The sequence below is a fragment of the Tiliqua scincoides genome, chromosome 4 (genome assembly GCF_035046505.1).
Source record: "Tiliqua scincoides isolate rTilSci1 chromosome 4, rTilSci1.hap2, whole genome shotgun sequence".
Taxonomy (NCBI): domain Eukaryota; kingdom Metazoa; phylum Chordata; class Lepidosauria; order Squamata; family Scincidae; genus Tiliqua; species Tiliqua scincoides.
Window position 1 is genome coordinate 141,955,394 of NC_089824.1, and position 13,707 is coordinate 141,969,100.

At 43.2% G+C, this 13,707-nt stretch overlaps 1 protein-coding gene and 1 pseudogene across 5 annotated transcripts in view; both read right to left on the minus strand.

Annotated features, from left to right (window-relative positions):
• ADGRL2 (adhesion G protein-coupled receptor L2) overlaps window positions 1-13,707 on the minus strand; it is a 660,835-nt gene that overhangs the window by 623,677 nt on the left and 23,451 nt on the right. The gene's annotated exons all lie outside the window — the stretch shown is intronic.
• On the minus strand, window positions 2,853-2,971 carry LOC136650576 (5S ribosomal RNA; annotated as a pseudogene).

Below are 13,707 nucleotides of genomic sequence, written 5' to 3' on the forward strand. Positions count from 1 at the left end.
AACCCAGATGTACACTCTGAAGTGCTTCCACATCAGAATGTACCTTTGGAATCAGCTCTCATTTCATGCTGATTCCAATCAAAGAATGGATCTGATCACGTTAGCCTGACTCTAAGAAAGGACCTGTCTTTTTTCCGTCACCTCCTCTACACTCCTTTACAGAAACAATCTGACTGGCAGAGATCATGCTTTTCAAAATAGAAGAGAGATGTCATCTCATGTGTCTCTGTGAAACATAAAGACACATCCTTTATACCCTCTGAAAAGATGGTATAAAATCAACGCTACATCAGTGTTCCTTTATAGATCTGAGATTTTGCAAGTCTGCCATTTTCAAGAAATGTTTTGTTAAAATAAGTCATTTTTAAGTCATAAAGCCAACGGAATTCAATATGTGGATTCACCCTCATAAGCAACAGAATACCCAGGAGTTCAACAGCTTCCTATTGGAAAGTTCATGCTGTGTAAAATTAACATTGACAGAGACATTTTTAATATATGTTTTAGGCTGCTTTCACATTAAACACTTGAGGGATTTTTCTTTTTCTGACTGCTGTCTTCAACAGTGTAAAAAGGCAAAGTTCTTGTATTATTAATTACCTACTCCATTCAATTTCTCAGCATTTGTCGTAGCCATTACTGTACTTATCTGTTTATATGGCAATATCACATATTGTAATTGTTTACTGAATGCCATAAATTTACTTGGTGCACAGTAATACAGGAGTAAGGTCAGTGTCAGGTTCATTCCTTTACAGCAGCTATTTTCCACCAAGAAATTCCTATCAAGGAACACTTGTGGGGGGGGGGGGGAGTTAACTTTGGTGATTAACTTGCCCAAAAACTTCTAGTTTTACTTTTATTAAGATGATACACAGTGATGATACACAGTGTCACTCCCAGATTGGCCTTTTCATCCACACTAGACGCTGTGCCAGAACCACCTTTCAGAGCGCGATACCATAGTCTTTAGAGACTGAAGGTTGCCAATACAAAAACACAGTGATTAGCATTAAGTTCATGTGTGGGAGACTCAGATTCAAATAGCAAGTCAGAGAATGATGGAAATCATCATCTTGCAACCTCACCTATTCTGTAGAGATGTTTGAGAATGAAATGAGACACAGGAGTGACAGTGGTCAATCAGAGCTGTGATGAAGTACCAAGCAGGAACCCTTGAAACAGGTTGCCACATGCAGCCTTCGCTATCTGTAAGTCTTTAGTATCAGTTTTACTTCCAGATTGGTGGTGTCTTGTTGCCACAAAAATGGAACAAGAAGCCATGCGCTTAAATCACAATCCCCCTGGACTTATGGCAGGGATTGCATCTATTTAAATTCAGGGGTATTGTGCATCAGAAAGATATCAAGAAAAATATTTAAATTAACTGAATTTGCATAATACTGAAGAGTTTATGTACTACTTCCTATGGTACTGAAACTTTTTGTATATGAAACAAAAAGAATCACATCTCCTGTTTACCCCAGGGGTGTCAAATTCATTTCATACAGCAGGCCAAATTGCATTCATTATACCTGCTGAGGGCCAGAAATTAAGCAGGAAGTGATGTCATTAAGCAGGTCATGACCAGAAATAACCACTTCTTCTCACTTAGGAACTCATTAGCTGCAAATGACAGAATGCACAAATCTTGATAATATTTTCAAGATATGGGAGAGTCCAATTATCATGCAGGCAGTCCTTTCAGCAGAGAGCTGAATGAAAAGCTTCTGGGGGCTGCATCCTGCCTACCTGTTTGATACCCCTGGTTTGCCCCATCCTCTTCCTCCCTCAGTTGTCTCCCTTGTGTCCCTTAAGTAATTGTAAGCCCCTTGGGGCAAGGACCAATTTTTGCAGTCTATGTGAAGCACCATCTACAGTGGTGGTGATAAATACATCACATGGGTAGCATGCAAAGAGTTTACCGGCAGATTGTGTCCAATGTATCAAGTTGGTATTTCTGGATTTGTTAGAAAATAACTTTAACAAGCATTGCTTCAGATAAAGGAGGAAAGTGAACAGAAGATACAACAGCATACGAAGCTGGCATTTCAGGGACAAAAACCTACTCATTTTGATATAATTGAGTCTGTGCATTAACACATAAACATTTGACATTTGTTTTTCCCAGCTTCTCACGCGAGGCTAGATCCAGGTTTTGAAAAAAGAAAAAGAAAAAAAAGGTGGCATATTGCAGGAGAAAACAAAGTGTAAAAAAAAACCCCATCCTATTTATTACGTTCTCCATGCCCGCAGGCTATTCACAGAGGGAAGTATGGTACTGCCATCAGGTAGAACTCCGTGTTGTGTTGTTTTACAGATAAACCCTGATGTCATTTCAGAAAATGTCACCTGTTGCTCTCCCTTAGCCAGGGGTATCACAAATGGCAGCTTTAAATGTGTGTGAGAGGAAGAATACACAATAAAACAGAGAAAGAGAACGCGCATAAAGAAAATTAATGGGATTTGTATATTTTTTTTGTTTAACTTGCTGTTTAGTTTTCCAAAGCCCAGGCAAAAAACACTTCAAAGCATCAGCTTCTTCTGGAGAACAGAATGACTTTGCAAAAGACCAGTATGCAGATGGGAAGACAAGCATTGGCCACCTATAAGCCAGACATCAAGTGTATTGATTCCGAGCTGTTCATAGCCAGTCCAGAGATCCCCTGCCACTGTGGAGCAGGTGGCAGCAATGCTAGCTTCAGCTTCCATGATGGAAGATGCTTCTGCTATGAAAGCTGATAGCAATGCACTGACGATGGTTGTGAGTGGTGAACCAGGAAGTCCCTAATTCACATCAGCCTCTGTTACCCATTGGTTGGCAACCTTCAGCCTCGAAAGACTATGGTATAAGCCTACAGCACCCGGTATTCCTAGGTGGTCTCCCATCCAAGTACTAACCAGGCCTGACCCTGCTTAGCTTCCGAGATCAGACGAGATCGGGCATGTGCAGGGTAAATCTGCTATATGGGGATGAGAATGATAGCCCAATCCTCCACCACCCTGGTGGTGCCCAAAAAAAGCCTTCACCCTGAAAAAAGCTTTCTCTATCCAGTGATGGTGGTGGAGATTAGGAGACTTTGGAGGGGAAAGGGAATTTAAATCACCTTATACCTCCTTAAGCTCCCTGCTCTGCCATGCATCTCCTTGCATCTACACGAGCGATTTCACTAGCACAAAACCAAGGAGAGAAAGGGGGCAGGGAAGCTACTGATGAAGGGGGTAGGATCCAGTGCACGGCATCACTGTCAGATCCACCCCCTCACGCAGCCACTTCCTCCCTACCCAGTTTCATCCCTGTTCTGCCCTCTCCAAGCCCATTTTGCTTTCTTTCCAAACCCATTCTGCTTTCTTGCCATTTTACCTGCCTTGCTGGATCTTTTAGGATCCACTGACGTCGGCCTTCCCACTGATGTTCTTGTAGAGCGCACCCTACATGCTGCTGGAGCTGATTTACAGCCCTTTACAACTGATTTACAGCAGTCTGCCAATGGAAGGTGCGTTCAGCTGGCGGCTGGACCTAATAGGATTAGGCTGTGATGTACTTTACAAGGTTGTTGTGAGAATTACTGAGACAATGTATGTGAAATACTTTGAGTGCTTATATAAAACTCCAGTATAAGCTGCCTTATATCTGGTGGTAGGGTCCAGACTTTGGCTCCCTTGCTTTTAGCTTTGTGAAGACGGATGAAGACTATTCCTTTCAGATGGGGATTTGGTTTATCTTGACATATACTTCTCCAATTTATATTGTTTCAATAAGTTGCCTACATTATGCTGCTGCTCTTTTATATCATTATATTGTTTAACTGAAAAGTGTGTGTGTTTGTTGACCTGCAGTTTGAAGGCTAGCACAGGAAAGCAGCGTACAAAATTTTAAAACAATGTAAAAATGATAAAGTATTACAATGCTAAGAATGACTAGAAACCTCATGTTTCATGGGTTAGATGCTATTATTACAGTACAAATGGTGTCTGGAAATATCCTAATAAGCAAGTAAAGAACTGAAGGAGTTATTGCATTGATTTTGATATCAAATACCATCACCAGTTCATAGAATTCTGCTTCATTCTTGAGCAACATGAATGCTTCCCCCAGTTTCATATCATTTTGGTTCAATTCCTGTAAATATTACTCACTTAAACCACAATTAATTAAGCCACAGTATTCTATGCAGCAGAGTTCTGTGAGAAATGCAGGAAAAGTCTCAGAGTGACTTTTTGGTACTTAGAATTATTCAGTGTCCTTCCATTTCCCCACAATTTTCATTCTGAAAATGATTCATAAAAATGCTGAACTTCCAAACATAACGAAGATAAATTATCACACACAGATAGTTCACAAACCTCTGCTCTTACAGTTGTCACATGATAGTAGCAGTAGCAGATCTCAAAAGCAGGAACACTGGTATAATTAAAATGTGCATAGACGTTGTTGAGATCGGAAAAATGTAGTCTAGAAACCATATTATTGGAAGTGGGTAGAAAAATAGGAAGCTGCCTTATACCAAGTCAGACCATTGGTCCCTCTAGCTCAGGGGTGCCCAAACCCTGGCCCTGGGGCCACTTGTGGCCCTTGAGGTCTCTCAATGCGGCCCTCAGGGAGCCCCCAGTCTCCAATGAGCCTCTGGCCCTCCAGAGATTTGTTGGAGCCCACACTGGCCCGACATAACTGCTCTCAGCGTGAGGGCGACTGTTTGACCTCTCCTGTGAGCTGTGGGATGAGGGCTTCCTCCTCTGCTTGCTGTTTCACATCTGTGATGCAGTAGCGGCAGCAAAGGAACAGCTGGTCTTGCTTTGTGCAAGGCCTTTTATAGGCCTTGAGCTATTGCAGGACCTTCATTCATTCATATAAGTTTGTCTTTAATATATTCATTTATGTAAACTTATGTAAATTTATTCAAATTTTAAATGTAAATTCTTTTTTTCCCCGGCCCCCGACACAGTGTCAGAGAGATGATGTGGCCCTCCTGCCAAAAACTTTGGACACCCCGGCTCTAGCTCAATATTGTTAACACTGACTGGCAAGGTCTCATCAGGGCTTCTAATAGAGGTCATTCCCAGGACTGTTTGGAAATGGAACCAGGGAGCTTCTGCATGCACAGTAGGCATTTTACTATAGAGCAGCACTGCCCAAACATATCTCCGTTGTGACACTCGCTGGGCTGCAGACACAGCGCTCGGGACCCAGAAGTAAGTGGCAATGATGCGTGGTGCAATGATGTCATTCCCAGTTACTTCCAAGTTGGAGACCACAGAGTGACCCTGAAAACAGTGGTAAGAGACTCAGGGCCCTTCCAGCAACAGAAAACCTTGCACGTGGAGCTATGCCCACAAAGTCAAGCCTCTCAACACCATTTTCAGGGTTGTGTCGGGTGCTTGCTACCAGGTGGTGAGTGTCCCATGACACCCCTGCATGTTTGCCACGCTGTCCCAGGAGCCACATCTCACCATAGAGCTATGGACCCCCCCCCCCACACACACATGCTAGTAGAACAGGCATATAAAGGACAAATCTAGATACTAAGTTGTTTCAGGATGATGCTGAAGCTCTAAATAAATATTACAATCAACAAAATATAAGGTGAAGTATAAATATTTATACACCACTTGCCAACAAAAAAAAGTTCACAAATATCATTTGAAACTACTGGAGAATAGAAAATCAGGGGATTTTGGTTCACTATGCACCAAGTCTAAGCCATTTCTAAAATTTCTGATTCATATTGAACTTCTCAGCAGTCAGCCCCTCCTTCAAATTCCTCACTTGATCTGTCTAGGATTACCACTCTGCCTGAAGTTATTCCTGATATCCCCCATCCCCCATAATGTCATTAAGTCAAGGAGTCCTGTTAAAATCTCCAGGATTGCTTTCATTTATTCCCTGGAGATTGATGCAGATTCCAAGAAACACCAGGGATTCCTGAAGGGTTGGCACCTAGGTCTCTGACCAGTGGCTTAGCTAAGCTGGGGCCAAGGGGAGTCCATTGCCCACCCACAGCAGAGTAGCAGTTTTTTGCCATCTCCGCTGGGGGGTGGGGTGACAGCGCTTGCCGTGGTTTAAGGTGGCCCTCCCACACACCCTTTTTTCAGTGAGGCTCCAATTGGAGCTCTATTTCCATGGCCAGGGCCACACATGTGCAGCAGAGGGGTGTGACTGCCCAGTTGCAGGGGAATGCAATGACACTGGGAGTGACATTGCATCACCCAGCCCCAGATGCCCACCCTCCTAGCTATGCTACTGTCTCCAACCCAGTTCACTGATCAGGAAACATTGGCTGTAGGCATTCTCATATACAGGTGGCTTTTCCATGGATTTTATACCTGCAGATCTGGCTCAATGAGGATCCCCCAGACCCGCGTTGAACCAGACTTGGCCCCACCTGAACATTCCAAAGGCAACCAGAGTTGAGGGCTTCCCCACACCTCCTAATGCCTTATAAGGCATTAAAAAGTCACATCTGGTTTCCCTTTGGAAGTCAGTTTTTTGGCCGTTTAGTCAGATGTGCAGCTCTTGTCGCCTTTGGAAGCTTTAAAGGAGCCAAAATCACTGATTTTAGTATCCGCGGGGTTACCAAAAACAGGAATACCAAAGCCCCACCTGTATTCCAGAAGCAATAGACACTCATGTATATGTTCAGGAGCATCTCGAGTCAGAGATTAGGCCTATGAGACTTTTCCTGTCACTTACCAGCCTCTCCTGTAACTGGTCCTCCTACCTCATAATGGTAAATTTGCTTGGGAAGGAAAGAGACAGATTAGGCAGTCTTGGGATGAGCTCCCCCAACTTTGCCTTTTTAGGCCTCTTCAGATAACTTTTCAAAAGGTGGAGAATTACTTCTGAGAAGACTGGAAAAATCTGGGAAAAACTGTGTTAATCATATGTAAGTTTGTGGTGGAGCCTGCCACCACTATTCAAAAATTTCATGGTGCAATGCTAATTCTTACATACAAGTGGCTACCTGGTTATATGTTGAACAAACATATATATTGAAATAACCTGGTTATATGTTGAATTAACAGGCTAATGGCTGGATTTGGCAGTACCGCAGAATGACAGTAACATAGATGGCACCCATGTCTGAAAATAGATTACAAACTTTGGCTGTGATCCACACACTGAATTTCTCATCCGGAAATTAAAAAGTGGGGAATTAATTCAGGAATGTAAAACTCTTTCTAAGCAGATTATGATTCTATATTTATTAGCTGGGAACTGGTCAATCATTTAGCACACTTTAGGGTCATGGCAAAGCTAATGGACAACCCACTTTCCCTATGTGTCCAGGAGTACTATGCTCCTGATTGCCCTCTACCACAGAACAATACAGAACAGTTTCTTCCCCGGCAGAATTCTAGTTGTTCTTCTAGGTCTAAGAAAACAAACCCAACTCTTAAATGATGCATCCTACATAGCAATAATTTCCTCATGAAAGCTTGTGCCACAATTCATTAGCTGCCAAGGTTCTATGGGACTCCTTGTTGTTTTAACTACATCATACTAACATGGCTGTTTCTCCCTTAAAGGAGTGTGTTAAGAGCCCAGAATAATCTCATAGAAATCACACTGATGTCGATGAGAACATTTCAAGGCTGTTCCTAAGAATGTGGTTTGTGGATTTCAGCCTTTGATCATATTTGGCCACAATTCTCCTCACCAATGAATACAGACCTTTTTATTAATCACAAGCCTCCTTGTATTTCTCCTCATGATACGCGTGTAACTTTCCATTATGGGCTATTGCCATCCAAAGAAGAAAGAAAATTGTTTATGAAGATACGCAATCCATAAGTTGCTATTGTCCTTGGTAACACAGCTCAATTTTCTATGGAGTACACAAAAAGCAAATAATGGACTTTAAAGATCTGTACTTGAAGAGGAAAGAAGCTGAAACAGAAAATTTTCATAGCAAGGGTGCTCAGAACAGAAAAGAGAAAAGGAAATACACTAAGGAGAAGGTTGGACACTGAAGAGCCAACAGCGAAAGGATTCAGAGGGAACGGGGCATGAGAGAGTGTTTACTGCTTGGAGGGGGCACCACTCTGCAAATTATTTAGTTTTGCTCCAACATTTTCATGGCTGGAGCCTCCTGGCACTTTGCTTTATGGCTCTGCACTGCCCCCTACTGCTGATTCTGGCTACCCAGTGCTGTTTAAAAATCTCACATAGAAGCAAAAACACTGGACCACCTGAACTTCCAACTGTTCCCTCTTGAAATAAGTGGAAATAGAAACATCGGAGATGACAAATGAAGGAAAATCCGTTTCACAGCTGTCATCCTTTCTACAAGTTCATGCCTCAAATTTTCCGAAAGGCATTGAAGGGGCATTAGGAGGTCAATTTAAGTTTTCTAAGCGCCTGGATCATGGCATTCTGAGAAATGGGAAATGACTCAATTTTCATTGACCAAGAAAATTACATTTCAGTTTTAAGCTAATGTAGCTGTGAGGGTAAGGTTGTAATGTATAGTGTGTAAGTGAGCTTGCCGCTAATGGTATCCCCTTTAAATAATAGTTAATTCTTTGCATGATATATCATTTAAATCCTTGCTCTCCAGCACACTAGATTATTGTGGCTGTCATGAAACTGAAAAATTAACAGCACTTGCGGATGGGATGCAGCCAAGGAGAGCTCTTCGAACACTGCTCTGTTACATTCCTGGATAAAAGCTGATTTGCACAGCATTATTATTCATACCTACAAGTGTTACAGTTCCCTTTTATTGAAGCATAGCATGACATATACTGGCATTTCTTGAAGCTTTTTAGCATAGCTCCAGCTCCCAGTCTTTTGGTATAGTTCCAACAGCCTTGTCCTATGTAATAATACAACTTGGCCTGTATTCCAGGCAAGGGTGGTTAATCAAGCTGGGCAAAATGGTAGATTTGTGATGTGTACAGTTTTCTAATTGCAGCTAGAATTAGGGTTGGATTACAGTTCCAAAGTGGAAACTGGCAAAGATCACATTTTATGGTTTTGCCTTAAGAGTTCAGACATACCAAAAATGAATCCATTCTGGTACTCTGGAGACCTTCTCCTGTCCCTTTTCCTCTTTGGTTGGAAGAGCTTGGGCAATGATGAGATGGACTCCAGAGGAACTAGGGCCTCTATTAGACCCCAGGAAATACTTGCATAGCACAGCAACAGCTTGAGAAATGGCAAGCATGAGAAATGTAGGTAGATGCTACTGTAAGTGTGACAGTAGTGTCCAGAGACATCAGAGATTTCAGTATACAGGGGGGACCCCCATCATCTGCAGATCCCACATCCACGGTTTCATATATCCACGGATATGGGCTGCCCCCCTCCATGCCCCCACCTTCCAGAGGTGAGGAGAGATGTGCTCCTCTCGCCTTCAGAGGAGCTTCTGAGCCAAACAGACTGCAAACATCCACCTGCGACCTTGGCAGGCCTCAGAATGGCTGTTTTCAGCCAAAAACTGGAAGTAACTTTTTTTGGGATAAATCTGTCGTTCTGAAGCCCGCCGAGGCCACAGGTGGATGTCTGCTGCCTCTGTGGGGCTCAGAATCCCCTCCAGAGAAGAGGGAGCTGGGTTCCCCTTGCTTCCAGAGGGTCCAGGCTACGGGGATGGGTGTTCACACATATCTGCGGTTTCAGCTATCTGCAGGGAGTTCCGGAATGAAATCCCTGTGGACAAGCCTGCACTACTGTATCTAGATTCATCTATACATGCTTGCAGCAATATTTTAGGTCTAATATGACATCTTTCAAGTATCAGGTGACCAATGGGAAGTTAATGTTTTGTAAATAATGTATTCTTAATGAATTACAGTCCATGCTGAATAGCTGGTCATTCAGTTCATTACATCATGGACTGTGTTTACTCCTGAAAAAGCAACATAACACATTGCAACTGAAACATCTACATCCCTGATATAAACTGGGTTAATATTCATGCTTCCCAGGGAAGTTCAGGAACTATAACTCTTCAAAGGTGGGCAGGGTTCTAACAGAGTGGTGAAGATACGGAGGACAATCTAAAATCCCCAAGATTTGGCAGTGAAGAAGCCATGACAATTAACCTACATAAAACCAATGTTTATTTGAGCTCAGTTCTAGAGCACATGCTTTGTCTCTCTGCAGAAGATCCCAATTGCTTTCTATTGTAGGGTTGGATATGGTCTCCTTGCCTGGCAGAATCTGTCTAGGATTTCAGTCAGTGAAAACCATACTCATATAGATGGACCAATGATCTGATTCAGTATAAGGCAACTTGTTATGTTCACTGTAGATATGACCTCAGAGATTAAAAGCCTACAGTATTAACACTCAAATTTTTTTCTGCCCCAGTGTAGTCTGGTGAAGCCTTTAGCATGCTAAGCATCTATATAGATTGATGAATGCAATTGCATACCCGGTGGTTTTCTTGTAAATTTCATCTTTTTGTTAACTAAGAAAGAATTAGCAACACATACCTAAAATGACTATATGCCTGTTTGTGCAATTGTTCATAGAAATGTCCCGTGGAAATGTAACTGTGTATAACTCTGCACAGACTTATACGCTGCACTGTACTTGAATGACTGAAGTTATGAATATTTCGCTGCATCTCAAAAAAGACATAGTGGAAATGGAAAAGGTGCAAAAGAGAGCGACTAAGATGATTTTGGGGCTGGGGCACCTTCCTTATGAGGAAAGGCTACGGCGTTTGGGCCTCTTCAGCCTAGAAAAAAGACGCCTGAGGGGGGACATGATTGAGACATACAAAATTATGCAGGGGATGGACAGAGTGGATAGGGAGATGCTCTTTACACTCTCACATAATACCAGAACTAGGCGACATCCACTAAAATTGAGTGTTGGGCGGGTTAGGACAGACAAAAGAAAATATTTCTTTACTCAGCGTGTGGTCGGTCTGTGGAACTCCTTGCCACAGGATGTGGTGCTGGCATCTGGCCTGGATGCCTTTAAAAGGGGTTTGGACAAGTTTCTGGAGGAAAAACCCATTATGGGGTACAAGCCATGATGTGTATGCGCAACCTCCTGATTTTAGAAATGAGTTATGTCAGAATGCCAGATGCAAGGGAGGGCAGCAGGATAAGGTCTCTTGTTATCTGGTGTGCTTCCTGGGGCATTTGGTGGGCCGCTGTGAGATACAGGAAGCTGGACTAGATGGGCCTATGGCCTGATCCAGTGGGGCTGTTCTTATGTTCTTCGGCATACACCTGTTTCTACTAAGCCCTGCAAATGGAAGGAGGAGAACATGGATTGTTGCATAGCATGGAGGATAATTTTTTTCTATGATGAGCTGAAAATGCAGCAGTTGAATAACACATATCAGTTACATTCAGCTATGCTATCCATTAGCAGATGCATGTCTCATTTTTGAAATAATGGTTTGATGATCCATGAGGGTATGGGAAGCATTTTGTTGTTAGTGATGTTTCTAGATAGGAAGTAAATATTCTGCGAGGAAATATTGCTATTCTCCCCCCCCCCCACCGAGCATTCTGGTTAAAAAAATATAGACAGAAATTTAGAGGAATGGGTCTTGTATATCACATTTGTGCATGTCCTGCCCTGAGGGGGAATGGAAGAGAACAGCATTTAGGTAATAATTTTATAACATCTACACCATTCGTAAAAAAGAAAAAAAAAATCCTGCTTTTCCATGCAGACCAGATGGAAAAATTAATTCAAACAAGGCTGATCTTCCATTGAATAGATGGGATATCAGTCTGGAAAACGGATATTTAGATGTGCTTCCTAGTCAATTGCACTGCATTTTCTTTTGCCCTTGCTCTCCCTGTCATCATTCACCTGCATAAAGCTTGGGGTCCTACGGAAGCAGAGAGAGAGAGAGAGAGGGGCGTGCAGGTGCCTGCTCTAGGAGGAATTTGCCATCTTCTACCTTTTAAAAGTGTTTCTCACAGATAACAGAATCGAAATTGCTCCTATTCTCTTCCTAAGTGTTCACAGAATTACAATGCACCACTTACTGAATTACTGCCCAGGACAGAGATACAGTATAATGCTTAAAAGCCTTTATTGGATCCTGACTGCTTACCAAAGGCCCACCCTATTTGGATGCTGCAGTACAACTAAGATCAGTACCACAAGGGTCCAGTTCCAAGCTTGTTCTGGTAAAAAAAGGTTAGTTTCCCAGTAATACCCCCAGCATCCATGGGAACACCAACACAACCTGTTATCCACAGAGCAGCATCCTGATGGAAGTGCGTCATCACCATGACATTAGCTTTTCTTCACTGTGACCTCAGCATGTGGCATCTGGTGAAGTCAGCATGACATTCCATCTGACATCTGTGTGTCACCACTGTGAAGCTGGCAGTTCATTCATGCGACATCTGTGCATCATCAGTGTGATGTCCAAGGAGCCAATCACTGCATCCAATCAGCCCCAACACTGGCAGCCAGGAAAGCACCATCAGGGTGAACTGAGCATCGGATGGGGGCAAGTGCAGGGCCCATAATTGGCCAGTAATGAAGGAAGGGGGATACCTTTGGGAATGAGCAACAGGCACAACTTTCAACCATAAGGAAATGCCCCAAGGTCATTGCACGCAAACACAAAAGATGACACAAGGATGCCACCCACTTCCTACAGGAGTTGCAATGGCATCAGCAGCAAAGGGACAAAAGCAAAGGACTGCTAAGAGCTCCAGCATGGAGGGTTCAAGTCCTCACAAAAGTCACTCACACAAACATGCATATCTACAGAGTACATTTTTTGAGCATATCAAAGCAAGAGAAAGATAGCTCCCTTGAAGGAAGGCACTATGGACGCAATCCAAACCCCTTATGTCAGTACTTTCCAGCACTGGCATAGCGGTGTCAATGGGACATGTGCTGCATCCTGCAGTTAGGGGTCACACAAAGAGGCCTCCTCAAAGTAAGGGAATGTTTGTTCCCTGACCTCAGAGCTGCATTGCCCTTATGTCAGTGCTGGAAAGCACTGACATAAGGGGTTAGGATTGCACCCTATGTGAAACAAACACTTGCATGTTTGTGGTGGTGACAGCCACCAGGTGGAAGCCACCCTGGAAGGCAGGGGAGGGTAGCTCACTGAACAAAGACACGGGCTGAGAGCCAGACAAGATCAGTTTGAGCCCAGCTAAGGGACTTGCCCTAGCTGAGTCTTCCTGGCATAGAAAACCTGCAATAAGAATTCTGAGGAGACAAGAGTTAACAAAGTATCTTGTCATTCATGTTGTGAAGGACTAGGGGTTGCTTCTGAAAAGTGCTTCATTGTGCACTAAACGTACTTTCACTATGGTTCCTATCCTGAAGTTCCCATCCAGGAGTTCCCTTTTGAGAGACCATATAGCCCCTTGCCACATTTCTGACCATTTGAGTTGTGGTCTCCCCGACAGGGGCTTTAGCACTGGGGTTGGCTGCCAGTCTGTATCCTATGCTCCATCATCAAAAGGTTGGTAGGATGGGGGAGGCAAAAGGTGCCATGATCTGCTGGTTTTTCCTTCACCATTGCTCCTCATATAAGGCAGCTCTTTCATTAGCATACCATTCTTCTGGTATCCATTGTCAGCATTATAAGAATATGCCGCATACTGACTCCTCCTTGTCCCTCCTACATCTCTCCCCCATCACACCCAATCTCCTCCTCTTTTGGTATCTTTGCCAGCACAGTTGCACTAGCATCCAAGTGGCACCCTTTGACTGACTTTTGCCAAGTGGCAAAGTGACTGACTTTGTGGCTAACAAACCTA